The sequence below is a fragment of the Chelonia mydas genome, chromosome 2, assembly GCF_015237465.2.
Source record: "Chelonia mydas isolate rCheMyd1 chromosome 2, rCheMyd1.pri.v2, whole genome shotgun sequence".
Taxonomy (NCBI): domain Eukaryota; kingdom Metazoa; phylum Chordata; order Testudines; family Cheloniidae; genus Chelonia; species Chelonia mydas.
The window spans coordinates 119,878,774-119,905,153 of record NC_057850.1 but is presented as its reverse complement, the minus strand read 5'-3'; the positions used below and the strand labels follow the sequence as shown (position 1 = coordinate 119,905,153).

The window sequence follows — 26,380 nt, the reverse complement described above, 5'->3', positions numbered from 1 at the left end:
AAGATTTAACTAGAAATGAGAGAAAGTGGTGGAAACAAATGGTTACAATATAAAACAAAATCATAACACACACACACCTGGGTCTATACTTATTAATAGCTGCCTTTCCTAACTAACAAAGTAGGTTCCTCCCTCCCCCCCAAAAACGCTTCATCTGTTGAAGAGTTGGCTGGTTTCACAAGAACAAGGATTCAAACATTCATGAAAACACCGCTACTCTACAAGGGTTTGTGAATGGATCCAGAAGATCTCTCCCTCCTCTGTGTGATACTGAGTCTTTTTTCCCTAGTCATATTCAGAGTGATCCTCTGTTTTGTAATGTTCCTTTTTTACTTGCAAGTGGTGTCGATTGTTAGCAGTTGCCTCTGGTGATTTTTCATTGAAAGTCTAAGGGCTGGTCTACACTAGGAACTTACATTGTTCCTATGTCTCTCCTAGGAGTGTGGATTTTTCACACACCCTCCCCACCCCCCCAGAGATGTAGCTATACCAACCTAACCCCTGGAGTAGACAGCACCTAGGTCAGTGGAAGAATTCTTCTGTCAACCTAGCTACTGCCTCTTCGGGAGGCTGAGCACCTACACCAGTGGAAGAACCCCTCGGGTCAGCACAGATAGTGTCTACACTGAAGCACTACAGCTGCACCTCTGTAGCATTGTAAGTATACACTTAGCATTGTGCAAGGCTAAACAATTGAGCCTTGATTTGCATCACTAGCTAAACAGGGTGGGATGACAAATCCTTCCTGCCTGAATGTGCCATCACCAAGACACATTATTATCCCCCAGTGATTAATTTTTATTCCCAGTCCATAAAGCATACTTTCATATACAAAAAGAAAAGGAGGACTTGTGGCACCTTAGAGACTAACCAATTTATTTGAGCATAAGCTCTAAGGAGCCACAAGTTCTCCTTTTCTTTTTGCGAATACAGACTAACACGGCTGCTACTCTGAAACCTTTCATATACAAATACATTATTCCTTAAATAGTATCCATACATTCATCGCACAATGATTAGGAATCTCAGCAAGTTATGAGCTTTCTGTAGATACGTTATATGTTACTCTCTATGGAGAAATATCCTGTAAGATGTGTTTGGTGTGATGAGTTTGTCAGGTCTGAGACGAGGGTAGTTTGCAAAGAACAGGAGACCCTTCTCTTAGGAGCATCTGTGTTGGAATCATCCCCATCAGTTTATTTGGTACAACTTTCACCTGATGTAAACTTGCTATTGTTTTCCTTAGATCTGTCAGGTCCCAGAGATATGAGATCCAACTAGAGAGGGCACAAAATTCCAGGCTATGAGCATCACAAGTGAAAAAGGGTTAGTTCATGAAGTCAGCTGAAGTAGTCTTAAGAAGTAAAGAGTGATCTCTGTCCTCGAACTGGTTCGTGTGCCTTTAACAGTTACACGTAAAGCCCAGGCTGGCATTTGGTGCCTAAACTTGGATTGTAGCAGTATGCCTGTCTGGAGCAATAAGGGTGAGGCCTTTTTTTTTACCCATAATCAAAGCATTATATACAGAAAATGATCCTTGCTTTAAATAGCATTTAAAAGTTGAAGGCCCTTCAAGCAGGCTTTGCAAACACGTGTGGGAGTGTAGGAACTCAGCCAGTATTCGTGATCTGAAGCTGAAAGCTGCTCCTAATAAATCCATACTATTGCGTTAAAGAACTGGGTCAACACATTTTCACTCTTATGCTAATAAGTGATGCAGTCAATGCAGGGGAGTCCTGGGAGTACTAACACAACAAAAGAGGAAGAGACAGAGGGCGTCCATACATACAGTGCTGCAGCTGTACCAATAGAGCTGAGCCACTGCAAAACATCTGGTGAAGACGCTCTCTGTTGACAGGAGAGAGCTCTCCTGCCAACACAGTAGCTGTGCACATGAGCACTTATGTCAGTGTAACTTATGTCTCTGAGGGGGGTGAAATATTCATACCCCTGAGCAACATAGGTTTTACCGATGTAGGCTGTAGTGTGAAATAGCCAGAATGTGTCCACACACATGCCCATGGAGCGTATACAACAAAGTGTTGTCCTTGTAGCACAATATGATTAACTGCAGCACAAAGTGTTTATGGCTTAACAGACAATGCTGAGATCTAACAGTTACCACAACCAAGTCGTAAGATTAAAGTGACTTTTCAGCGTGGCTGGGTAAAATAATCTTAAAGGTGAGCTGTGGAGAACAAAAACCCTCCATTTTGTACCCTTTTTAGGGTACAGGGGCAAAGGGGAATCTTTATACATCATGAAAGAGCAAAAAGGAAAAAAAAAACCCATACCTTTTAAAATCTTCTTTATAGGTTGCCTAGTAAAAGAAGTAATCAACCATATAATTTACTGGTGATGTCTGCAACTAACTCATAACAGTTATATAGATTGGAGCAGGAGGGGAGAGAAAAGGTTATCTAAAAATGAAAACCCGAGTAGCTTTGACTTGCCAGTGCCTTAGTGTCTGTGGAAATCTTCCTACTACATGGCAAAGCAACTGTCATATCCAACCAGTATTACAATTATAATTAACAATTATAAAGGGTGAAATCCTGCACAAATCCTACCAGTAGTTATTTAGAAACTAAGGTGATGGGTGCCTAACAAACAAACACGTGGCCAGATCCCATTGTAGTCTATATAGGTTCTTATACTGCACTCATCACCATAGTATCTGAGTGCCTTCCAATAGTGCAGGGAGCTTAGGTGGTATAAATTCAATGTAGCACCTCTGAAGTAAAAGGCTCTATCTACACTGATTTTACACTAGCTAAGCTCCTGGCTTACAGACAGAAGCTCAGCCGGGTAGAATGAAGTTAGAGACACCATTCCTCCCCACAGCCACAACATCTGCCTGACCCAGCTGAAATATTTCTGTTACAGAATCAGAGTTCCGTAGTGAATTTAACTGCGTTCTAGTCAGACAGGTTGCCAGGCCATATAGATTATTAGCCAGCTTTATTGTTAATTGGTTGAAATTTTCAGAGTTTTATTTTTTGCTATGAAATTTTTTGTCAACTTTTTGAACTTCAGAAGAAATAAAAAATCAAGTATGAACTTTCTGTGAAAGATTCAACCTGGTTTTAAACTAGCTACTGAGCTGGCCAAACTAGTTTGAATTTCAAATTGTCAACACAAAAAATATATTGAATTTTGATGGGAAAAAATGGGGTCTTGTGGGGGAAAATGTGCCATATTTCAGCTATTTCTATTACTGATCCATGATCTATATATTCCTTCAGTAGCAAGCTTTGGTGGCCAGGGACCATCTTTATGTTCTGTGTTTGTACAGCATCTAGCAAAATGAGGTTCTAGTTTGTGGCTGGGGATCCTAACTGATACTGTGATACAAATAAAAAATAATAATCTATATTGATCATTATGACAACTATTACTCTGATCTGTGATTTTAAAGGGTGATTTCTTGTCCTGTGGAGGAATAGTTATGAGGGGTGCGGGGGAATGAGGATCTATAAATAACATGTCTGTATAGATGTAAACAGCTAATAAAATGCCAATTGATGAGACTCAGGAATAAGTACCATTGTTCTGGGGTTTTGCAGGACCATTAACACTTCTTGTTCGGCACTGCAAATGGTTTGCTCTGATGTCTTTACATCAGCTATAACCAGGCACCACATTGGGAGCAGAAAGCCAATCAGTACCAGTCATGCTTCTTTCTATCACGTCATCAGGCCGACGAAGGGTAGGATGGCTCCTCTGCATTCCCACTGCTAGGTGCATTGTACTTTTCCTTTTCAAAGGAGCAATGGGTGCCCACAGCTGGCATATGATGTTAACCACAGCCAAAGTGCTAGCCAGCTAGTCATGCTCTGATTGGCTTGGGGGCAGCATACTAGGCAGGGTCCACCCCACCACTCCTTTGAAAGGTAGGTAGAGAGCCTGACCGGCTGCTTGTGCTTGGAAAGTCAGTGCTTTCTACAATCTCTTCCACTCAACAATCTCCTATATTTCCCCCAAACCAAGTGCCGAGCAAGATGTAGCCCAAAGAATGTTATTTTCTTTCCTGCTTAAGAAGAAGAAGAAGTCAGTCAATTTCCCTTCCCACTTGATCTTTAGTAATACCGCACACACATACACCACTTTCCTTGCCTGTATGGTTCCGATGTCTCTCTGGAGACAGCTCATCAAACTCCTGATAAAGATTACCATCTTCCACTGAACCCCCCACAGGCATGCTTCCAATAGCAGATTCAATCAAGCTGACAATCCTTCCAATTAAAACCTGGCTGTCAGTGGCAGTCTTTACATGGTAAGTTTGACAGCTGAAAGGGGAAAAAAACCCAACTCAGAAGGCTCTGCTTCACCCTCACTCTTTATTACTCTCAATCCAACCATGACAACAGCTTCTTATTTTTTCACCATTCAAAACCTCCCAACCTAATCTGTCAGGTTTGCCGACATGGGAGCTTTTAAAAAACACATGAACTTTAAAAATACCTAACATATAAACCTAGGCATAGGCGCCGACTCTGTGGGTGCTCTGGGGCTAGAGCACCCACAGGGAAAAAATGGTGGGTGCTGAGCAGCCCCCGCTATCAGCAAATTCCCCTCTCCAACAAATCCCCCTCACCCCAGCGGCTCCTACCTCTTGGTGGGCCCTGCCGATCAGGGCTTCACTCTCCCTTCCCACGCCTCCCACCTGCCGCAATCAGCTGTTTCACAGCATGCAGGAGGCTGGAGGCAGAGGGGAGGAGCATGGACGTGGTGCGCTCAGGGGAGGGGTGGAAGAGGCAGGGTGGGAAGAGGTGGGGAGGGGGCAGGGCAGGGGTGTGGCCTTGAGGGAAGGGGTGGAGTGGGAGTGGGAGTGGGGATGGGGGTCTGGGGCAGAGCCGGGGGTCGAGCACCCCCCAGCACAATAGAAAGTCGGTGCCTGTGAACCTAGGCTTTGTCTACACTAGCACTTTTGTCGGCAAAACTTTTGTTGGTCGGGGGTGTGACAAAAGCGCCGGTGTAAACAGCGCTATATCGGTGGGAGACACTCTCCTGCCAACATAGCTACCGCTGTTTATTGGGGGTGATTTAATTCTACCAGTGGGAAAACTCTCCCCTGCCGGCATAAAAGAGGCTACACGGGAGACCTTACAGCAGCACAGCACAGCTGTGCTGCTGTAAGGTCTGTAGTGCAGACATAGCCCTAGTTGTGCTACTAGCTTAGAAAACAAGATTAAAACCATGAGATGCAAGAATCAATTATTTTGTTCAGATGTCATACGCAGCAGTTAACATTTAGCGAGGTGATGAATTTTGCCCATGGGAGAAAGACATGGTCTTATCATTCCATCCACTGCTGGGGAAAATTTGTGATATAAAGCATTAAAGCTCATGCAATTTGATGGAACTGCATTTTATACACACCTCGGTCATGTGATACTTCAGCTGAAATATAAACTGGCAAGAACCGTTCTGTGAAGAGTTAAATGCCCTTTCCCTCCATTACAGTTGAGTAGATCATCAACGCTTTTCCCCCATCCAAATTGACTCCAGATCATAAGTCGAGACAAAACTTTAAAGTTTAAAATCACCTTTGGGTGTAAACTGAACTTAGGACAAGAACAATGCTGACGAGGATTTTACTCTGATTTTACAATGTTGAAGAACTACCAAACAGACAAATGTGGTTTTCATTGCTTGTTATGACATTTTTTGCATCTATAATGCTAAAGCTTTTTCATAACCAAGCAATGAAAATCACATTTGTCCATTTTAGTATGTCTTCAACATTGTGTACTGAAAGAGTAAAACACATTAAAGTCCCCATCCAGCCCAATGTTTGTGTTGTGTACAAATATGTTTGCTGCAATATATGATTTTAGAGTCTAACTTAAGTCCACAAACAAAGAAACAGCAATGGAATGCCGTTCTTGCTTACTCTGGCTTCCTATCAACTAGCCTGATGCAGATTTGTGCAAAAAAAAAAAAATATGCACATGCAGTAAAGCAAGTAATAAGAAATGTAATTATAATCCACATCCATCTTCATGCTGGAAAAATGCAAGAAACTAACTGGCTAGTGATCATCATGAGACATAAATATTTCCAAGTTATGAAGTTACTGCTTTAAGGTCTTGTTCTGATCTCTTTTTCCCCATGGATCATCTGTGTTGCTTGATGTGTGTGTTCTTTTCATGATATGCCACCCACCTGACATGAAACTAGTATAGAGACATGTCCTTTCAATTCCCAAAGCACTCCTATGGAACAAATTTCCTTCTCTAATGAGCAACTTCTCTTGATATGCCAGACCGCAGCTGGTAGGACTCTTGAAAATCTATAGAACAAGATGTAAGTAACGTCCTGAAACTCCTGATTGCCTTAGAGGGATACTTTAGAGTTGCATCCCAACATTTGGGAAATGTTCACTCACAACCTGTTTCCCCATCTATTTCATACATAGTCATCTTTTATGATTAAGACATCAATCCAAGTCAATGCTCTACGTCAGTCCCTATTCTGCATCCTATATATAGGCATAAACATAAAGGGGAAATGAGAATAATGTACCAGGCTGCAAGAGGTCAGCTTCCCAAACAAAATGCCGTGATGTATCTTGAGTTCTTGGCTTCTGGAGTCTCCAGTGCTGCAATACAATACCACGTAGACAATATGTTCTCTTTTTATTGGATAGAAGCATGGTCCCCATGTCTAAAGTGACTCTAAAAATTGCAGTGTTGAGATTCCATGTTTACTATCTCCCAATTACTCCCAGGCTACAAGGTGGCGTTTCTAATGACTACTCCCACCAGCCCAACTTGGGTTCTGTAAGTAAAGAAAGGTTCTTTCTACCTCAGGCCAGTTCCTCGTGAATGGGTATCCATCACAAATGGCACTAATTGGCTGTATTAGCAGAGAGGAAGTGGATTGAATAGGTGTGGAGATCAAACTGCTTTTCACCCTGAGGCACATTAACAAGGCAGCATGTGGGAAATGCACTACCACTGTGGGCACTGCAGTGGTTATACAGATAAATAAAGGGATTCACTTTTCTTGCAAGCACTTCCTTCACATTAAACCATAGGGGAGACAATATTTATTTTAGTGGGAGGAATGAAGGAATGCTAACAGGCCAAAAGTTTCCTTCTTCAAGCTGATCATTTCAGCAAATTATATTCTCTTTGAGCCTGATATTCAGATTTGGAATATGCAATTTTGGGCTTGCATTTAAAAAAGTGTGTCCTCAGAACAGATAGTTAGAAGTCTAAATGATGCCATTTCTAACCACATATATCTGGGGCAAAACCAAAGGCCTGTTTGAAGCCCTGTTTTAAAATTCCATCCATAATTTTTTTCCTACCCCTATTTCTCACCACAAAACCCCCTGCAGTATATGAAAAAGGTCATTGACATGTACGTGGATTTGTTGATAGAAAAATGGTATTGTGCCTTGTTTAAATTACACAAAAGAAACAAGCAGAATAAGGTTTTAAGGAAGCAAATTTAAAGCTTCACATCACAGCTATTTTCTTATTTAAAAATTGTACCTTCTAGAATATTGCATCCTCACCATCTCAGTTTTATTTGAAAAAGAAAATTTTATCACCTTATTAAAGGACAAAGTTGTAGATCCCTGTTGCCTTGGTAGATTGGCTGGTACTTTTCCTTTTATGTTTTGTTCTTGTTCTAAATTTACATAGCATAAAGGGATAACATTTTTACTCAGACATGGGGCCAGATCCTCCCTGCCTCCTAGAAGAGAGTAGGACCAGACGCAGGCACTCAAAATATCATGAGGCTGGTTACAAAAACCACAGGACCTTAAAAATTAATAAACAGTTTTTAATCCTTTTTTAATCTACCTTCTGGTTTTTGAGCATTTGGGTGCATGTTTTCAAGCTTTTCTCTGTAACCATTAAGGTTAGAAACTTGTGTTTGTTTTAAGTGAAAGCTGAGATCCTCACACAACTCCAGGACCTGGAGCTTTAAGACGCTCACCAAATATTGAAACACTGCCTTTCTGAAGATTTATGCTAGTTAGGGGCAACTTTAATCCCTATGATGTATACCAACAAAGGCTCCTAGGGAAGGATACAAAGATTTAGCAAATCCTCAACCACCCTTCACCAGTCAGCACGATCCATGTTCAGGGCTGTGCCAGCTGCGAGTCACTTGTCAGAGGATATTTTGCATTGCTGCAACTCTCCCTCAGTGGAATTTGCACTGTCAGGACAGATTCTGGATAAATTTAACCCACTGACTAATGTTCCTTCTTCAACCTGTAGAGCTTCTGAAGTCAGTACATTGAACCATGGATTGAATCAGAAGAGAGATGACAAGAGTTTAGATTAAGAGATTTTAGGAGGGAAATAGGGAACTTTCCTTATTTTTTCTAAACCATTTTTAATCACTGGCATAAAATCCTCTTGAAACTCACATTCCCTTATCAAAATCCTTTTTCTCCAGCATCCCTGCACGTTACTCAGCTAGTTCATGAGTATTACAATGCTGTCAAAATTACTTTATTTTATGTAGAAAATAATTTTACAATTTATTTATATGACTTACATATCTACACACACTTTGGAAATAGGTCGGTGGAGGGAAGTAATTAAATCATACCAAACTTGAGGTCTACCAGTTTTGACTGTGTTCCTTTAAATAAAAAACAGATTTTTTTAAATTCACTGGAGACAGTTAAGGCTCAGTTCTGAAATGATTTGTTGGTGTCAGTAGTCCCTACCCAGCCAAAGGTTCCACTGACATCATCAGCATCATTTTCCTGGAGTAACGGTTTTCAGGGTGGGACTCAGGGCCAGATTTTGCCTGAGGGTAGCATTTTATAGCATGAGTAGTCTCCCTTATGCTTAGTATTTTTTTCCATTGAAATCAGTGGGAGTACTCATGGAATAATACTATTGCATGGAAGGAGTGTGGCAAACTCTGGCCCTTACTTTGTAATCTAGCCCTGGATTCATTAGCCACCTTTGATATTATCAGTCTGTTATATACGACATTTGGAGGCAAATGTCCCTCTTCCTGTGTATCAGATCGCCTTCCTCTCCTTCAAATCCCACCTCCCAACACACTTCTTCCACTCAACTTTCCAAAAATGGCTACCACTGGATTCTTGGAGCATCTCTAAATCTTCCCAGAATGGTCTATATTGTATGTCTGATCGATTTAAAATGCTCTCTGAACTAGCATTATTTATTGTTTCTATAGAAGTCACAAAGATAAAGAGAATGCCAGCTTCAAAGAGTTTATAATTTAAAAGACAGAGAGAAAACACTGGGAAATTGAAAGAAGGGAATAAAAGGATGGTGTTTTCTCTGTACTCAGTATCTATGGAAGAGCATCAGCTCCTTTGGAGTCTGTCTTATATCCTTGGTTCTATGCAGTGTAGTTGCAGACATGTAAGTCCCAGGATATCAAAATACTACAATCCTGAAACCCCACTTCTGGTCTTCAAACAACTCCCCAACCTCTCCAAGCTCATCATCAGAAACAAGCTCCCCAAAGACCAGGACTCATCAACTCAAAGCAGCACCAGATCCTGACAGAACAACAGATACAAAACCTGCAGACATATCTCCACTGCTACAATAATCAATGCCCCACCCCACCCCCAAACACACAACACACCTTTCAAGATTTATGGGTCCTACATGTGGAGCACCTCATCCAGTGCACTAAATGCCCAATAACTATGTGGGTGAAACCAGTCAATCACTTAATTCTTGAATGAACTCACACAGGAAAATGATAAAATACAAAAACACCCTATCACCTGTGGGTGAACACTTTTCACAAAGCCACCACTCTATAGCTGACCTATCAGTCCTCATCCTCAAAGGGAACCTGCACAACCCTTTCAAAAGACAAGCCTGGGAACTTAAATTCCTAACTCTGCTAGACACCAAAAATCATGGACAGAACAGAGACACTGGATTTATGGCTTATTACAACTACCTGTAACCCATTAACCCCCTCCCCCGCCTCTTTTTTTTTGTCCTATGACTGCAGTGATGTTACTGGACCACTCTACCTTGAATGGTCTTTTACAATATGTGCTAATTACTTATGCTAAATAATCTGTTCCACCTTGCCTTTTGCTGTGATGCTGAGAGAACCTTTCCCAGATGTAAAGAAGAGCTCTTGAAAGCTTGTGTCTCTCACCAACAAAAGATACTACCTCATCCACCTGGTCTCTCTTTATTTTTTGGTGCATGCTCAATATAGAGCATATTTTCAAAACTGTCAGCATGATTAATAGAAAAATTAATCTGGGAGTGATATTACTCCTTCAACAATTTCTCACCAACTCATTATTACTGAATGTTTATTATCTTCTAGACATATTTCACTAACTTCACAAACTGACAGGTCCTGCTCCATTAGCCTTCCTGTCTTGCACTCCTCAGTCAGTGTAACCCGAATCGTCTATTTAAAAATCTAATCTGTTTCAAAAAGGTAGAAGTGTATGAAATGTACTTTACATCTTAGAATTGTATGAAATGTACTTTACATCTTGTTTCCTTTCCTACTCCATTTCCTTGCCCTGCTACAGAAATGGTGCTTGTTTATACCATAGAAGCACCCACTCCTGGTGCTGAGATATCCCCTTTTAAGGCAGGCCAAGTTTTCATCTTCATGTTCCTTACCCTGACCTAATAACAAATTCCAGAGTTCTGCAGTTACATTAACTATTCTAGGCCAAGCCAGCTAAAACCAGGCATTTTGCTGCCAAGCAAACTAAACCAATACACAAGAGCTGGTCAAAAATTTCAGTCAAAACTGTTTTTTGGTAGAAAATTGAGTTTTCAACTAAAACAATTTTTTGTGAAAAGTGTCTGCTTTTTGAGGAAAATTCTCACTTTTTATCAAAAAACTAAATATCAGAAATCCAAAATTTGGAAATGTTGATGTGGTACCTCAGGGGAGTTGTAGTTTGGGTGCCTCATACTCCCATTCTGCTCTACAGATTGGGTTTCCCAGCTAGACTATATCTCCCATGATACATCAAGCAATTGGACTTTTATGACACACCATGGTGGATCAAAAAGGAGGAGAAACAGTGATGAATCATGGAAGATGTGGTCCAGCCAGGGAGCCTGGCCTATGGGGGCATGAGGCACCTCAATTACAACTCCCATGAGGCAATGTGATAGCATTTCCAAATAGAATTTTTTCAGTTTTAGATAAGTTTTTTTGCTGAAATTCTTAAACTTTTTTTGTGAACGTTTTTGAAGAATACATTTTTTCCTAGGTTTGTCAAAGTTTTCCATTGGGGGAAAATGGTTTTCTGATCAGCTCTGTGGCAAACCAACTGTACTTTAGTCCAACAGCAAAATTACTCACCCCACTCCCTCAACCCCCCCAAAAATTCCTTCTTTAGGAATGTTCCTGAAGTGGCAAAGCAATGCCCTGTTCTGTCTACTATGGGCTGTGCCCTTGTGGTACAATCCAGCCCTTTGTTTAAAAAAATCCAACACCCCTCACTGCCAAAAGGCCCAATTCTGAGGTCTTTACCCAGGCAAAACTTCTATTGACTTCAGTTGGGTTACACCAGTGTGGCTGAGAGCAAGAGTTTGGCCTATAACTTTAAAATGATCTTAAATTGCTTGACATAGAGGTGAACCAAGCAGAATTAAATGGGGTTCAGGTGTTCTGGATGCCAAAGAAGGCCCATTTCTCAAGTTACTAACATCTCTTTCCAGAACTAGAACATATGTGAGCTCATGGGTTGATGTTTGGCAGTGAAATCAAAACACAGTGCTTTGTTAAAGAGAGAAAAAAGTAGTCCCTTTTTGTAATCTTCTGATACCAGTGCCACCTCCCTAAAGTGAAAAGACTCAAACAGGCAACTAGACCGTGGGCTTGTCTACCCTTACATTTTATAGTGCTCCAACTTGCTGACTCAGGGGTGTGAAAAGTCACCTCCCTGAGCGCAGCAAGTCTGAGCGCTTTAAAACGCTAGTGTAGACAGGCTCCGAGTGCTGAGAGCAGTGCTCCAAGCTAATCCCCTCATGAAGGTCTCACACTTCAAAGCACTGCTGCAGGAGCGTTCCCACGACAGTGCTTTGAAGTTTCCAGTGTAGCCATGCTCACAAACATTTCAAACACAGACCCCCACCCCCACTTCTTTTTTTGTTACTTCCAATGGGCTTGTCTACACTGGCAAGTTTTGTCGCCAAAAACTGCCTTTTGGCGACAAAACAGCAAGCGTATTCACTCCAATGGGACTTTAGTCATGAAAAACGCCCAGTTTTGGCAACAAAAAACTTCCACCCCTAGGAGAGACTTTTGTCTTTTCCCTCCCTTTATTGTTAACAAAGAGCCAGTGTAGACACTGCTGATTGTTTTGTCAACAGAACTGGCTTCCTCCAGTATCCCACAATTCCCGCCCTGATTGCTCTGCTCAGTGTTTTGATCTCTGCTGCCCTGCAGGCATGCGCCCCTCCCCTTTCAAAGCTCTGGAAAGTATCTGCGGGCTGCTCCAACAAACAAAGAGCACACCACTGGAATGCTCCTGTTCTGCCCAGCACTAGGAACACAGCAGCTGCTGCAGGGGTTGGGGGACAGACGGCTGTGCTGCTTTGCAGTTCCCCAGCATGGAGAGCTCATAGAGCTACTCATGATGCTGCTCTCGGCAGCTAAGGGGGCTGTGGGAGAATTGAGAGAATCCCAAGATGCGCGGCAATCAGTTCTTCCTTCCCACAACACTGCACTGTGGGATACATACCCACGGTGCATTGCTCACCCTCTCAGTGATGGTGTCCCTGATGTGGACATGATCTGTCGACAGAGGGAGCAAGTGTGAACCCCTTTGGCGATTTTTGTTTTGTCGATGTTTGGATGTCGACATAAGTTTTTGTGAACAAAACTTAGTAGTGTAGACAAGCACTATGACTGGAGAGGTGTTAATGGGCCACTTCACCTTGTGCTTATGCTAAACAATCCATTCCATCTTGTATTTAGCTGTGATACTGAGTATTTCCTAGACTTGAAGAAAAGCTCTGTGTAAACTCAAAAGCTTGTTTCTCTCACCAACAGAAGTTGGTCCACTAAAACATATTACCTCATCCACTTGTCTCACAAACATTTCAGATTGATTAGAACTCTCATTTTTTCAGCATAGTTCAATACAATGAATTCTTGTAATGTTGACTATGAACTATTCTGAAGGTTGCTTTGTCCTTTTCTTACATACATATGTGACTCTAGACTGAGAAAAAATGTGGGTTTTGAATAATCAGGTATTCAAGTAATGAGTAATGAAGATCTTCAGGTAGTCTTCTCGTAGCAATGGTCCATATGAATTATGATATTGCCCAAGGTCAATAACTTACAAAGCATCACTGATTTTTTTTCTCTCATACAAAACCTTTTCAACTGTCACAATCAAAAACCGGAAATAATATATTTGCTCCAATGCTTTGGCCCCATCTGCATTAGGAAAAGTCCATTCTGGCTGATCCCATTTTCGGAAATACATTCAGTCTAACACAGGGTTAATTCTCAGGGGACCGGGATTTCCCAAACTCCTTGCCACAGAAGGCTTCAGTTGAGCTAGGCAGCAGAGGGATAAGGTCTTAAAGCTAGGGCAGCCCTGCTGGAAAGTATCATTACAGCTGCCCAGGCTGAGGGAGTCTTCACTAGCTTTAATGGGCATTTAAATAGTTTTCATATTTATACTCAATGAATGGCACACATTCAGTGAGATCTACCCTACCCCTCAGTGAGATCTCCTCCCTTCAGGATAACTTCCCAGAAGGGTTTCCATTTGCTGTAGGGTTGGCCTGAAGAGAGTAGGGTTCCTTAGCCATTCAAGTTAGTCTGATTAATGACTGGAGTTTTTCTTTAAGTAAGGTAGTTATTGAAATAGATGTGTTTTGTCTGGTTTTCCCCACAGCAGTTATTGTGACAGACAGTATTCAGTCTGACCCGCATGAAATTTATCTGCAGTATAAATATTGATGATCTTAATAACTGGGGTTCTGTATATATGCTCCTTACAGATATAAATTTCTCTGTCTAGACTTCCTGCAAAGTGCTCACTTTCTTTTGCATGGTAATGAAGTATTTCTAAAGGTGTCATTTAAAGTTGTTAGCCCTGCACAAGAATGAGTAACAGCAGCCTCGGGGGAGGGAGAGTGAACAGGACACCAGCTTGGACTGTGAGGAACAGATAGTCCCAGAGAATACTGACTTGCTTGGAAATGAGGCAGCCAAGCTGGTATTCAGAAAGCAATGTGTTTTATTTTGCTAACATGAGACATCATACAAGAGAAATCACTATCTTGGGCCTACTAATGAATACTAATGAAGAATACTAAGGATACTAATGAAAAACCAATGACATGTAAGGCCAAATTCAGGCAGGGTGTAAGCAAGTCTGTTACACCCACTTAAGGCATTATCCACAAAGGAAATTTTTACTGGCTATACGGGTATAACCAGTGGTGAGCTGGAGCCGGTTCGCGTGAACCAGTTATTAAATTTTGAAGCCGGTTTAGAACCGGTTGTTAAAGGGGTGGGCAAACTCCAGTGGCCCCGCAGGACCATCCTGTCCGGCCTGCCTGAGCTCTCGGCTGGGGAGGCTCCCGAGAATCCCTTTTTAATTTTTACTCACCTGGCGGCACTCCGGGTCTTTGGCGGCGGGCCCCTCACTCACTCTGGGTCTTCAGCGGCAGGTCCTTCAGGGTCGCTGAAGACCCGGAGCGACTGAAGGACCTGCCGCCAAAGTGCCGCCGAAGACCCAGACCCGGAGTGAGTGAAGGAACCGGTTCTTCAGCTTTTGGCAGCTCATCACTGGGTATAACTACACTGGTATTGTTATACCAATGTAATCCCCCACGTGAACACTCTTACTCCAGAATAAGAGTAGCTTTTTTTCAGTTTAATTTAAACCGCTTCCCCAACGACAAACTAAAGCCACTGTTATACCAGTGTCCACATTGGGGATTATACCAATAGAACTGTAAGGTTAAATTTATACTTTAACTCTATGGCTCTCAACTTTTCCAGACTACTGTACCCCTTTCACGAGAGATTTGGCTTGCATACCTGTGGTGTTTAGATGCCGCTAGTAATTATTAGAACTGGGAACACTGGCTGTTGGAAGTCTGAAAGGACAGGAAACAGGAAGGAGGGGGGAGGAGTTGAGAGGCTGGGAGAAAGCTACAGAGGGTGCAGCAGCAGCTTAGATTCATAGATACTAAGGTCAGAAGGGACCATTATGATCATCTAGTCTGACCTTCTGCACAACGCAGGCCACAGAATTTCACCCACCCACTCCTGCGAAAAACCTTTCACCTATGTCTGAGCTATTGAAGTCCTCAAATCGTGGTTTAAAGACTTCAAGGAGCAGAGAATCCTCCAGCAAGTGACCCATTCCCCATGCTACAGAGGAAAGCGAAAAACCTCCAGGGCCTCTTCCAATCTGCCCTGGAGGAAAATTCCTTCCCGACCCCAAATATGGCGATCAGCTAAACCCTGAGCATATGGGCAAGATTCACCAGCCAGATACCCAGGAAAGAATTTTCTGTAATAACTCAGATCCCACCCCACATAACATCCCATCACAGGCCATTAGGCCTATTTACCATGAATATTTAATTACCAAAACCAAGTTATCCCATCATACCATCTCCTCCATAAACTTATAGAGTTTAATCTTAAAGCCAGATAGGTCTTTTGCCCCCACTGCTTCCCTTGGAAGGCTATTCCAAAACTTCACTCCTCTGATGGTTAGAAACCTTCATCTAATTTCAAGTCTAAACTTCCTGGTGGCCAGTTTATATCCATTTGTTCTTGTGTCCACATTGGTACTGAGCTTAAATAATTTCTCTCCGTCTCCGGTATTAATCCCTCTGATATATTTATAGAGAGCAATCATATCTCCCCTCAACCTTCTTTTAGTTAGGCTAAACAAGCCAAGCTCCTTGACTCTCCTTTCATAAGACAAGTTTTCCATTCCTCGGATCATCCTAGTAGCCCTTCTCTGTACCTGTTCCATTTGAATTCATCCTTCTTAAACATGGGAGACCAGAACCGCACACAGTATTCCAGGTGAGGTCTCACCAGTGCCTTGTATAATGGTACTAAAACCTCCTTCTCCCTACTGGAAATACCTCTCCTGATGCTGGTAAAGAGGTTTCCACTTTGAAAATAAAGTCCTGTTGAAGCTTGTTAGTACCTTGCCTGGTTGATACAACAGTACCCCAAATTTCACCTCACTTAAAAACTACTTGCTTACAAAATCAGACATAAAAATACAAGTGTCACAGCACACCATTACTGAAAAATTGCTTACTTTCTCATTTTCATCACTTAATTATAAAATAAATCAACTGGAATATAAACATTGTACTTACATTTCAGTGTATGGTATATAGAGAAGTATAAACAAATCATTGTCTCTATGAAATATTAGTTTATACTGACTTCGCTAGTGCATTTTATGTAGCCTGTTGTAGAATTAGGCAAATATCTAGATGAGTTGGTGTACCACTGAGAAAATCTTTGGGTACCCCTGCTTGAGAACCACTGCCTTCACTTATACCAGTATAACTTGCCCATGCAGACAAGGCCTAATGCCAAATCTGAATTCTGCCTGTGGACTTCAAAGACCCACAGTGTATAAGACTTGAAGGCTTCTCCTTATACGGACATACTTTTTTTGGTATGTAGGACCTGAAGTATGAGCAGGGATAAAGTGATACTTTGGAGTTGTGAGTCAGGAAACTAAAGGCTTCTCTATACAGGCAAATTGACCAGAACAGCTAATCTGCAATAGCTCTTCCACAATAGCTCCCTGTGTGGACATTCTTATTCTGGAATGAGAGCGTCCACACAGGAAGCTATTCCGGATTAGCTACTGCACTTCAAATTCATACCTTATTCTGGAATAATTTAACATGTAGACAACCCCTAAGATTTTTCTGCCATGTGAGATTTTGAGGTAAATTATATGACAGAGTTTAAGTTATATTTATTATAATATGTATTCCTAGGATATCCATTCACCGTAGTATCTTGGCAGCAGTGCTTTATAACTAGTTGTGGTTTTATATTATTTATGTTATTTTCTCTCCAATATCTGTAGCACTTAAAAAATCATTCACAATTAACTGAATTGCATACAGGACCACTCAGGGAGGATGCCAGGGTATAGGAGGTGGCATAAGAAAAGACAGTGGGTGTAGTAATATCTTTCTTGGATCAATTTCTATTGGTGAGAGAGACAAGCTTTCAAGCTACACAGAGCTACTTCTTTCAAATAGCTTGAAAGCTTATCTCTTTCGCTAATAGAAATTGGTCCAATTAAAAAAAAAAATTACCCCCTCTCCCCCGGTCTCTCTTCCGGCACCAACATGGCTACAACAGCACTGCAAACAAAAAACACAGTGCCAGTTATGGGGGCAGAAGACCAGGGAATCAATAATGTGAGTGCAATAGGTACTGGCAGGGCTTGAGGAAGGGGTTAAGAGCATTTAGGGATGAGATGTAGGCAGGGCAGAACTTTCCAGGGCCTTGAAAATGAGAGTCAGAAGTTTGTGTTTGTTGTAAATAGAACCCTGGAATCCTGCTTTCCATTCTCCTGATCAAACAACTACACAACCTTTCATACTGACCAATACTGTCTCGTTATTTCCTTATACTCTTCCATCTGTCTATATCCATCTGTTTTCTCTCTCACCTTATGCATAGACTGTAAACTCCTTGAGGCAGGAACCGTCTTTTTGTTCAGTGTTTGCATAGCACCTAGCACAATGGGGTCCTGGCCTACAGTGCTAGCTACAGTGGCTACAAATAATAAAAATACCCAATAAGCCATTCTGCAGTTATATGTGTGTGTGTGTGTGTGTGTGTCCATATTTATATATAGATACTCAACATTCACTATACTTAGTACTGGTGTGCCACATTGTATCAGCATGGCATCCAATATTAAACTATCAAAGGTTCTGGTACAGCCCTCATCATCATAGCAATGTGCACAATTAATTTCCCTTCAAGCTTTCTGTAGCTGCTTTTCTTCTTCCATGATTTATATGGCACTATGGGATTTAATATGTTACAATCTTTAATGACAACTACTGTATATCTGAAACTTGACAGAAATTGCTGCTGGTAGAAAATTAAATGCTGAACTCTTTCCAGTAATTTGGAGCATTCCTAAATGTAACACTAATCCATGCAATATATTCTAATTACAACAACAGGTCCATTAAAAAAAATCTTCCACCTGACCTGTTAGTCTGTCTGTTGTGCTGAAACATTTTGGAAACCATCTGAAACAGAATCCTAGAGAATACTTTGCCATCAGTGCTGAATTACGTTGCATCGAGAAATCTGAATCTCTATTATTACAACCAATTACAAAACACCTTGATTTAGGATGACCAGGTGTCCGGTTTTCGACCGAACGCCTGGTCAAAAAGTAATCCTGGAGGCTCTGGTCAGCACCACTGACCGGGCCGTTGACTGTCCGGTTGGTGGCACCACAGAGCGGGGCAGGCAGGCTCCCTGCTAGCCGCTGTGCTGTGCGACTCCCAGGAAGCAGCCAGCACGTCCAGCTCCTAGGCCCAGGGCGGGTCTTTGTGCTGCCCCGCTCCCCGCCCTCAGGCGCAGCTCCCATTGGCCAGGGCAAGGCAGGGCAGGGGACAAACTAGCGCACGTAGCAGGCAGCTGTTGAGGGGTTGTGGCGCGCGCCTCTCCCTCTGCTGCTGGCCCTCTTCTCCTCCTTGCGCTCCTCCTGTGGCTGGGCTTGAGCGGCGGCACGTGCCCTGCGGTGAACCGCAGTCTGTCGCCCCATTGCCTGCACCCAGGAGTTGGAGATATGTATCCCTGTCTCCGAGTGCTGGGAATGGGGCTGTATTCCCATCCCCCTCACTGCATCCCTCCCCATCCCAACCCCCTTCACCTCCATCCCTCCCCGTCCCAACTACATGCCCCTCACTGCATCCCTCCCCTGTCCCATCCCACTTAAACCTCCACATCTGCCCATTCCAGCCCTGTACCTCTTACAGCGCACTCCCACTCATCCTCTCCACTTCCCAGAGCCGCCACGCCCATGTCCCTCACCCCCCACAGCCCTGCAACCCATTCACCTCGATACACTGCTGCACACCCATTATGTCCCTATAACCCCTGTGCCCCCCCACATCCTCATGCACCTGTAGCCTTCTGCTGCCCCTTGCATCCCCATCTACCCCACATACCCCTCCTCTCTCCTTCACTGCCCCCTCTCACCTCCACCATGCTCTCGTCCTTGGCCTCTTTCCCTACCCATCCTCTCTCTTCCACCCCCACATTTTCCCCTCCAGCCCACCCTCCTCCCTTCCCAGTTGGGTGTGTCTGTGTAGACAAGTGTGTGCATGTATGCATTGTATGTGTGTAAGAGACGGTGTGTCTTTGTGTAGGGAGGTGTGTGTATTGATGCATGTGAATAAAATTTGCAGCCTAACTCTTTGACTTTTGTTCCTTTTGCTAGCTTGCACACAAAAAAATGTATGACATAAAATATGTGTGTATTCATTTTATAACAAGTTTAGAAAGAAAGAAAGAAAGAAAGAAAGAAAGAAAGAAAGATTATTTCTTAAAAAGTGAATGTTGTTGACAAGTAAATTGCAGAAGAGCCAATGTATCATACATTTCTCCCCACCTTTGACTATCTAGATCATAAACTCTCTTTTTATGTGTATGTCCAGCACCTACCACCCTGGAGCCCTGGACTTAGTTGGGATCTCTAGGCACTAAACAATAATTGTAATAATAAATAATGTGGAAGTATGTGTTAGTGCAAGCCAGATGTGTACACATGAATACACATGTATATCTGAATGTAGGTGTGGGAGTCAGTTTTTACAGATTTATGTATATAAGTATATGGACAGGTGTGCATTTATGTGGTTGTGCTCTATGGATTTGTATTTGGGCTTCAGGAGTGGGCCTTTAATGGACCCATTGCTGCTGTGATAATGTGTGTGGTCCTAATTCCACACATAAAGTTACAATAAGTTTAGTGAACAAAACACATGGAGCTGGTTACGAAAAATGGGAAGAGGATAGGGAAAGAATCATGAAAAACTTTGCGAAAATGTCATTTTTTTAAAAAATTACCCTTTTGATTCTTTTGCTGCCAGCTCCAGTGTCCTGTAACAAATAGGAAATTAGCATAATACATCTGTCAAAACAATAAATATGCCTGTTTGGGCCTTGCGGTGAAAATGAGCATATGAGCAAGGGTGGGAGAGAGTAAGCAACGGAGGGAGAGGGGATGGATGAGGAGGGGCGGGCTGTCAGGTAGGGGTGGGGCCTCAGGGCAATGGGCGGGGCAAGGGTGTTCAGTTTTCTGGAATTAGAAAGTTGGCAACCTTTCCTTGATTTAAAAAAAGAATCAAAGAAGAGACAATCTTGTGGCTTCTACTCAAGAGCCAATTTTCCAAAGTGGCCTCTAAGAGCTTGTCCACACTTACAGAGCTGCACCGCTGTAGCACTTAATGAAGACGCTGCCTATGACAAGGGGAGAGCATGTCCGGTCGGTGTAGGTACTCCACTCCCCGAGAGGCGGTAGGACAGGAGAAGCCCTCTGGTCAACATAGTGCTGTCTACACCAGGAGTTTGGTCAGTATAACTGCAAGGTACCTTTACGAAAATAAGTTTGTAACGTATACCATGGCTGTGTCTACATGCGCATTTTCCAGGTCTATGTCATTTGCATGCATTTGTTGAAATGTTCTCATGCATCCAAAAAAAGCTTGCATTTGTAAATTCAAATATTGTTTAGTTAGGCACCGAAGACCTGGTCTACACCTAAAACTTAGTTTGACATAGCTCTGGCACTCAGCTGTGAGAAAAATCCACACCCCTGAGCACCACAGCTATGCTGACCTCATAGCTAGGTCAAAAGAAGCACTCTTCCATCAAAATAGCTGCCATCGCTCAGGGAGGCGGAACAGAACTGCTTCTTCCAGCTTTCCATCAGTGGAGAGTTCTTCTCATAAAGTGAATTCTCCACCAAACTATCCCTGGCCCTTTTAAGGCCTCTTTGCTTAAACAGACCAGTAAATCCAGTCCCAGAGTGAGTGAAAGTGTGGACACAGAATATTCTACTCTAATCAAATCCAGTTACATTATGTTCTCTTGAATGGAGATATGGTGTACCAAATGCATTGTACAGTAACTCAGAAAGGCCTAGTAACCAACTCCTATTTAAAATTCCAACCAACCTTTCTGCAATTCTGCTACGTTCACAAAATGCTGTTTCTTCTAGCTCATCGTTGCAAAAACTCCCAGTACTGAGGAAGTTGAAAAATTGGGAAATTTACAAGTTTACAACAGAAGGGAGCCTACTTAAGAGAGTCTCTCTCAGTAAATAAACCTGTGATGTTTTCTGTTCAGAGATAAGTTTAACAGCTTCCTATTGTGCACAATGTGGAAGCATTGCTTCTTTCATTTCATCCGCGGGTTATTTAAATAGTTCTAGGGTGGGCTAAAAGGTTTATCCTTTCGCTAATATTTAGCTTTCTTGAAAATCTTTACTTTGGTAATGTTTTCCTACGATCCAAAGATATTAAACATAACTGCATTACACAGGGGGGAAAAAAATCCATATTCACTGGATGCCCTTGCTTTTCAGAAAAAGCTGACCCCTGACTGACTTAGTTTAAAAACAACAAAAAACCCACTAAAACAACAACCACCCAATCTATGTAAATACATGTTTTATGAGTAGGAATAAGGAAGAAAACTGATGGCCTATAGTGAAGCAAATCAGTTTAGTACTGCCATTTTAACTACTTCTCCGTAAAGCATTAAGGAGCAATTCTGATCTTACTCCACTGTTAAACTGGTGTAAGTAACTCCACTTGTGTAACTCGAGTCCCTCCTATTTACACCAGTGTGAGAGAAGAATCAGATGAATAGCACCTCAGAAATAGCCTTTCACTTATTTCAGTGTTGTGAACACTGTCGCTTGCAAGTTTCCATCTACATGGAGAGTTTTGAATGGATGATACTGATATACCTAGCTGTTTGGGGCCAGGTTGTACCACTAGTCACCTGCTGAGCGAAGATCGTAAAGCAGACTAGCAGGAATCAGATGAAGACAAGAAAGAAGTGAGGGCATTACAGAGTGCTGCAGAAGGCTAATTTTATTAGGGTCAGAGTGGAATCTTCTTGGGCTAGGCTTTCTAGTTGAAAAAGTTCTCTTTATTTTAAGAGCAGTGGTTCTCAAACTTTTGTACTGGTGACCCCTTTCACATAGCAAGCCTCTGAGTATGACGCCCTTATAAATTAAAAACACTTTTAAATATATTTAATACCATTATAAATGCTGGAGGCAAAGCGGGGTTTGGGGTGGAGGCTGACAGCTCACGACCCCTCATGTAATAACCTCCCGACCCCCTTAGGGGTTCCGACCCCCAGTTTGAGAACCCCTGTTTAAGAGGTATGTTTACTTATACAAAGCTTCACAATTTCTATTCAATTCAGAATTATACAAGTGTTCATAGATGGTATCCTTGACCTAAATGCTTGCATACGTTTTCTGGAGTCCTTTTTAAGTACAAAAAAGACACGGTCTTTTTACCACTGCATGTTGTCCTCTCCTAGTCAGTTTGAGAATTGCATCTCAAGAGTATCTAAAATATTGTACAAGTGACTGCAGATCTTCAACAACAGTGTTTGGCTATTGCCTCAGTCATATCCTGCCAGCTTGCTTTGGAAGTAACCCGATCTTTTTTCTTTGCGTATGGACAAAGTTGTGTATCATTAGAAACTGCAGATTTATGATACTCTACCCACACTGAAAGATTAGCATATTGTAAATTTTAATGCCTTTGAGGTTACCACTGTAAAAATGACAGGGCAAATTAGAGCAATCCTATTAGCACTAATTCACAATCTTTTAGCCAGATAAGCATTACTAAACAGATATCAGAACTAGAAACAACGTGAAATGAAACTTTTAAACACATATACAGAAAATATACCTATTAGTACATTTGTACGATCATTTAAAAGAATATCGCACTTGATTCTTTATTCCATCCAGGCCCGCCGACAGAAATTCCAGGCCCCAGGGCCAGGGCTGTCCCCGGGGGGACAGAAGTAACGAATCAGTCACTTCCGGGACCATCTATGCTGGCCTCTGGGGGTCCCCCAAAAGTGCAGGGCCCGGAGCGGTCTCGCGCGCCTAGGTGCCCTGCGGCCCACCGGGCCATTTAAAAGGGCACGGGGCTCCTGGCTGCCACCGCTACTGTGACAGCAGCCAGGGACCCCTGGACCCTTTTAAATCGCCCGGTCCCCTGGGAAATTGCCCTCTTTGCCCTCCTTTTCGGTGGGCCTGATTCCATGAGACCAGTTTTACACCAGTGTAATTTCCCTGAAGCCAATGGTGATACACATGTAAAAGCCAGGGTAAGAAAGTGGTGAAGCAAGCCCATTGTTTAAACCACATCAGAAGTTACTCATGATGAGAGCTGGTCAAAAAAAAAACAGAACAAAGTTTGAGAACATTTTTGAAAATTTAAACGTTTCATGAAAGTTTTACTGAAAATGTTTGGATTTTGATATTTCCTGCTTCCCCCTTCATTCTCCCCACCCCCAATTTTGCCATCAAAAAGGATGCAAAAGGGGGCAGAAAGAGCAGAAAAAAAATAAAACAAATGGCAAATTTCAACAAAAAAATTGGGTGGGTGGGGAATATGAAGTTTTCATTTTCAGCAAAGGCCAACTTAATCTGAAAAATTTTAGCCAGCTGCATCCATAACAAACATTGGAAAGCATCAGTCCCGGAGCAAAGAGCTTGGCTGTAAGTATGGCATACATCAGCTTTCCTTTTAAATTTCACATATAAAATAAGAATATAAAAGTCACGGAAATCCATTCAACATTGAAGATGATCTCACTTTGCATTTCTCCTACAGGCAGGGGCCACACTCCATTGCCAATCAACAGGGATGCTAATACCATATGAGTCTCAAATCACCTTACTCTCATTATGCTGTAGATTCCATTCTATGCAACTGTTGACAAAAGTCTACTAAACATGTCCATTTATCTTAGAGCCAAGATAAGTTCCAAATGCAATGACAGATGATGGGCCCTTTCCATGCCTTCATGTCCTCACGAAACAAAGAAAAACTGTACAGTGCTTAGATATTATCTTAGAAACATTATGATGAAATGAAATGGGAGTTGTTTCAGATATAAGAAAATAGCTTTGTGTCTCTCATATTGTATCTTTAATAAGCTGTGTGGCCTAGTACACTGGTTCTCAACCAGGAGTACGCGTACCCCTGTGCTTATACAGAGATCTTCAAGGCGGTACGTCAACTCATCTAGATATTTGCCTAGTTTTATAGCAGGCTACGTAAAAAGCACTAGTGAAGTCTGTACAGCAATTTCATACAGACAATGACTTGTTTATACAGCTCTATGTATTATACACTGACATGTAAGTCAACAGGAGCTGCAGGTGAAGAGCGCCTTTGAAAATCCAGCCATTGACTTTAAATGGGGATTGCTGTAGCAAGAGTAAGAAAATACATTTCAAGTGCTTGAGAAATAATATAGTTAAATTTATTAAAAGTAGATTCCCTGTTAGAAGAGAGTGAACAGCTCACAACTTCCTATCCCATTGATATACTATGTTATAGAAATACAGCAGCCACCATTAAAAGTTAACATTTTCTTACAGGTATCACAGCTATTTCCTTCACTAGTTATATGGAGAACGGTAGTGTTGTGAATGCCACCGCTGGCAAATTTTGACGTTCTAATGGCTATCACTGTATAATGGAACTCCTTCTATCAGCAATACCATCTGTGGCCAAATACCACATCTGGCAAGTAACAACATACTGCAACACCTTAACATTTCTGTATGTAAACAGTATATTTCCAAGAAAGACACTGAGAAGATTGTCAAAGTAAACAGTACAAAGATTTTCACCATCTAGGACATCAGAAGGCAGTAGTGATTTGCCACTCATTTTCAGTGCTTACTGTTTACAGTAACTCCTCACTTAAAGTCGTCCCACTTAATGTTGTTACGTTGCTGATCAATTAGGGAACATGCTCGTTTAAAGTTGTGCAATGTTCCCTTATAACGTTTGGCAGCCGCCTGCTTTGTCCACTGCTTGCAGGAAGAGCAGCCCGTTGCAGCTAGCTGGTGGGGGCTTGGAACCAGGGTGGACCGACAGTCCCCCTATCAGCTGCCCACTCCCCTAAGTTCCCTGTGCAGCAGCCACTCAGCAGGCTATCAATTGCGGGCAGTTCAGCTGTCCCTCCCCCCACTGAAATGTGCTGCTCTTGCCCTCTGCCTTGGAGCTGCTCCCCAAGCCTCCTGCTTGCTGTGCAGGGGGGAGGAAGGGGGGGACTAATGTCAGCATGTCCCCTTGCTCCTGCACCCCGCTTACCCCTTCTCCATATACAGCAGGGTGGGGGGACGGAGAGAGACAGAGAGAGCTTGGGGCAGCAGCTGCTGTCTCAACTTCCTGATCGACTTAAAAAGACAATGTACTTAAGAATAGGGTCAGCGTACTTAAAGGGGCAATGTGCATCTATCTCTCTCCCCCGCTCACAGGGTATGTCTCTCTGTCTCTGTCTGCTATGCTGTCTCCCCTCCCTCCATTTGTGCTGCCTTGTGGAGTGTGAGGCTACATTAACAACCCTTAAGGGCTCAGCCAAAAGCTAGTTCATCATTTAGCAGTAAGGCATTCCCTGGGAAATATCCCACCCACCCTCTTCCACCCTCTAACTTCACCACCTCAACCAAGCTTCACAATCATCACCACTGCGTATTAATTCTTACGGGGAAATTCGATTCATCGTTTCTCTTAAAGTCGCATTTTTCAGGAACATAACTACAACGTTAAGCGAGGAGTTACTGTACTCGACTAGAAGCTTCTGTAACTCAGAGAGACCATGCTACACTCTGCCATCTGTCCCCCATCTTAAAAAACAAACAAACTTAATTTTGGAAATGTTCAGATAACCAGCTCAGACCAGAATGGGAAATACTGAAGGAGAAACTAGAACTAAAATACAGCAAGTGAGTCTGTTCCAACTAGCTTGATCTATAAGCACAGAAGGTGGAAACCTTTTAAGAAAACCTATTCTTACAGAATTTCCAGACCAGTTGCACAGAGATAATGTTTCAAAGCTGATTTGCCATCATCATGTGGCATGCAACCACATATTGCAACTAAGTGAGACCAAGAGTATCAGAGAGGAAAAAATAGATGGGCACGAAAACCCTCTTATTTTGGGGGGAGACGGAAGGGGCCAATTGCGCAATCTGTGTCAATATCCCTACAAGAAATGCTTATCTGTGCTGTACCTTATGAGCAAGACCACTGAAAAATCCTGAATGCAATTAAAACATTTATGTTTATCTTCCCTCTGC

The 26,380-nt window shown here is 42.4% G+C and overlaps 1 protein-coding gene across 4 annotated transcripts in view; it reads right to left on the bottom strand.

Moving 5' to 3' along the window:
* RNF152 (ring finger protein 152) overlaps positions 1-26,380 on the bottom strand; it is a 70,727-nt gene that overhangs the window by 27,605 nt on the left and 16,742 nt on the right. Inside the window, exon 1 of one of the 4 annotated variants that reach the window (XM_043540215.1) lies at positions 20,089-20,110. The exons of the other annotated variants lie outside the window; for them this stretch is intronic. The gene's annotated coding sequence lies outside the window, so the exon portion shown is untranslated. Of the gene's footprint in view, positions 1-20,088; positions 20,111-26,380 lie in introns of those variants that run through there. 4 annotated transcript variants of the gene reach the window in all.